Below are 3,770 nucleotides of genomic sequence, written 5' to 3'. Positions count from 1 at the left end.
CGCTGTTCCGATGGCAGGAGCCAGGTGCTTCTCCTGGTCTCCCATGGGGTGCAGGGCCCAAGGACTTGGGCCATCCTCCACTGCACTCCCTGGCCACAGCAGAGAGCTGGCCTGGAAGAGGGGCAACCGGGACAGGATCGGTGCCCCGACCGGGACTAGAACCCGGTGTGCCGGCGCCGCAAGGCGGAGGATTAGCCTACTGAGCCACGGCGCCGGCCTCTTCCAGCTTTTGTAATTTGAATTATTTTTTCCATAGGCATTTAATTGTAAGAATGTCTTAGATGTAGATGTTGATGAATGTTAATATTTAGTTTGTTCCAGGAAAAATGATGCTCAAGGTTTTATGTCTACTAAGTTAATCTAAGGCAAGCAAATTTGGAGTTAGATGGTATGACCCAGGACCTATATTTAGATATCATTATACCAAGAACAAAGTAAATATTTGCTTCATACAATTTACATGAAAATAAAGACCCCTTAATTGTCAAATGCAATTATTTATTTCCAGGTTTCAACCTTATTGGCCTTTCTGCACATTTTATCACTTCTTTTATCCTCATTTTTTCCTTCTAATATCTACTACAGCACTCATTTATGCTTTATTTTATAAATGAATACTTGCTCTTTATCTCTTCTGCCAATTTCTATTTTGCTATCTAGCTCAATAAATTTGTATTTCTTCCAAGGTGTTACCTCCTTTTGCCTTTTCACAGTGGGTACACTGTAGAATTTTAATGTGTCCATGCACCAGTGTTGCCAGCATCTATTTTTCCAGTGCAGACATCACCAAGACTTTGACTTCAATTATTTCTCGATATATTATATTCTTATAGACATTTTTGAACAAAATTTTTCCAAATTAAGTATCTTGTCCACAAAAATCTAGATCTCACTGCTTCCTTAACCAGCATATTTTCCATGAAAATGTGTAATTCTTTCCACAAAACATAGACTGCCCTTAGCCATTCTTGGATTCTGGGTTGGATAATGGGTTTACTTGCTTTGGCCAATGAAACTTTAAAAACAAAGGTTTTTCCATTCTGTAGGGATTGAAGTATATTGGAGCACGAAAAGGAGGCACAGGGTCCAGGTTCTCCTCACTAACACAGCAAAGAATTTGGAGATGAGACACAGATAAAGGTTAATGGGAAGAAAGGATTTATGGACAGAGCAGAAATGTATACCCAATAGGCAAGGTGAAGGCAGCCTCAGAAGGTGAGTTTCTGCAGCGCTCAGGGATGGAAGTAAATGTTTTTATCAGTTTTTTTGGGCACCAGGTAACACCCTTTGCTGATCATGGGAGCGTCTTTTGCCATATTCAGTTTCTATGTTTGCACAGATACAGTTGAGATAACAGGATCTAACATAATCATGTTTCATTCTCATCTTATGTGTCCTACCAGTGGTGTGAAGGTTACTCAGAAGTCAAAATTGTAGCAGTAAAAATTTCTAAGCAATGATTTTTGATTATCTGCCCACTTTACTACTCTGGCTGCTTATTTATAGATGACAAGGGTCTCTTTCTTATTAGGAAATAGTGGTGACTTTGCTAATGTTTGCTGCATACTGAGTCACTGGCCTATGCTAATTGTTTACCTATCCTTTCTGTCTAAGCTAACCTTCTTTCTATCCTGCCTCTGTAGTGTGTGTCCTCTTGTACTTATGCTATTGCCATGACAATGGCATGCCCTAGCTAGTTTTCTGGTTGAAGAATGTTTGAGCCTAATTTTGCAGAGCTGCTTGGCTAATCCATAGGATCATGTTTGAAATAGAGTTATCTAAGTGATAGTCCCCCTCAGAATGCACAGAGGAGACCGAAGAGGGCCGTTCACTTCCCAGGTAGGCCTGCCCAGGGATGGAAGATTTTGATTTCCTACTGTTTGACTTGCTAATCAGCTTTGGTTTGCAAACGCCTCCTGAATGAGGTGATGGGTCCCCTTCCTCTCTCCGTGTCTCACTACTGGTCACAACTGACGTGCTGGCGCCACCAGGCTCTACTCCCACAGTCTGCGACAGGACCACTCCGTGCTCCTCTACTTTGTCATCAAAGCTCCCCATGAGTGCCTTCCTGATAATGTCTTCTAGACCAAGATTACTGGCAGGATCAGCAAAAGAATGACCTCGAGAGCTAACTGAGCCTGATGTGGTAACCGCTGGCAGATTAAAGATCTCAGTTCCTGGCTGAGCTGCTGCCATATCAGAGTCACCTCCACCAGAGGAGTTCAACTTACGAAAAATCTCCTGCTTCTTTGATTTAACCATGGGTGATGTGTTTTCAAGCTTGGTGAAGAATGAAGGCAAGTAGCTAATACTGCCTGGTGAGCGGGAATCACTCCTCTGCTCCGAAGGCTCAGCTCCCCGCTGAGACAAGAGCAGCATGCTTTCCTGCTTCTCATGCACAACTGGAACCTGGGTGGGGAGATGGGCTCGTAGGGCTCTGAAGAGATGTGACTCCTCTCTGGGGATTTTCCAGGCCTGCTTCCCCAGGATTTATCCACAAGATTTTCTGGAGAAACTCTGGAACCTGGTCTCTGATGGTGAACAGACTGAGACTGGGACTCGGGGCTGTAACGACTTGATGTTTTAGTCCTCACAGGCGTTGACACCAAAGCAGAGGGTGAATTTTGGAATGTAGAAGTGGGAGGTTGCGGGGGAGTCTGCGAGGGAACTTGATTTCTAGCAAAATCCTGTGTGATAATTTGACAGATGTGATCGGCAAGTGTGATGAGCCGATGGGTCCTGGGCACTTGTCCCATCCCCTCTGCCTGTGAGGAAGGGGGCAGCTGCTGCTGTGGAGATGGTCTCCTCTGTGCATTCCGAGGGGGACTACCACAGGCAGACGCCAGGGTGGGCCTGGGAAGACAGGCCATCTTCAACAGGCTCAACACAGTTCCCTTATAACCCCCTGACACTGCGGATGCTCAGCAGCACGCCACCAACACCGATCACATGTGCCCCCTCTGCTGTGAACCAGGCAGCTCCTCACCAACAGAACAGGATCTGGGAGCGAGAGCCCGCCCCGCTGCTCTCAGCACAATACGAGACACTGTCGGACAGTGACGACTGAATCACACAGACGGGGGACATGGCATGGGGAGGGGCTCGTTCTCGGGTATTTTAATTGCAGGTCAAAAACCTGCCCATATGATTTGTGCCCAGAGACTTTTCAGGAGAGCCAGGGCCATAGATGATGGAGAAATGATGGAAATTCATTTGGAGCATCAAACGGGAAGAAACAGAAAATAGCCTTTGATACGCCGCAATTCAGTGGATTCTAATAGTGGAGGGTTGAAATGTAGAGTTTTTAAAAGTGGACAATTCCTGTTCCTACATCTGTTTGTAAAGAAAACCATAATGTCTTTAAATCACTCATGTAAATAGATGACCTTTTTGCAGTGTAAAAAAAAAAATAAAAATAAAAATAAAAAAAGAGTTATCTAAGTGAGCACAACCAAAGTCATTAGGTACACAAATGTGTGAATGGGCCAAAGCAACAAAAACAGAGATACTCCAGCCAAGGACTTGAATGCTTGACAAAAAATTGCAGTTTTTTTATGCCATTTATTTTTGAAGATGTTATACAGCACAAAACTCATGCAAAAATTGTACTTGAAGATGAGTACTAATTAAGCAGCAGACTAAAACAGGAATCATTAATTTTAGGACAGAATAGAGCTAACATGGGAAGCTTAGAAATGGTGTAGTCATAAAATAATCATAAAAACTGTCATGTGATAATCTGGAAAGTTGACAGCATTTAATTAATTTGA

The 3,770-nt window shown here is 43.7% G+C and overlaps 1 pseudogene; it reads right to left on the bottom strand.

Annotated features, from left to right (window-relative positions):
* Window positions 1-1,722: 1,722 nt before the first annotated feature.
* LOC133766342 (nuclear receptor corepressor 1-like) lies at window positions 1,723-2,870 on the bottom strand (annotated as a pseudogene).
* Between the last annotated feature and the right edge of the window lie 900 nt (window positions 2,871-3,770).

This window comes from Lepus europaeus, chromosome 9 (genome assembly GCF_033115175.1).
Source record: "Lepus europaeus isolate LE1 chromosome 9, mLepTim1.pri, whole genome shotgun sequence".
Lineage (NCBI taxonomy): Eukaryota > Metazoa > Chordata > Mammalia > Lagomorpha > Leporidae > Lepus > Lepus europaeus.
The sequence above is the reverse complement of the archived record's forward strand: the minus strand, read 5'-3'. Positions and strand labels throughout refer to the sequence as shown.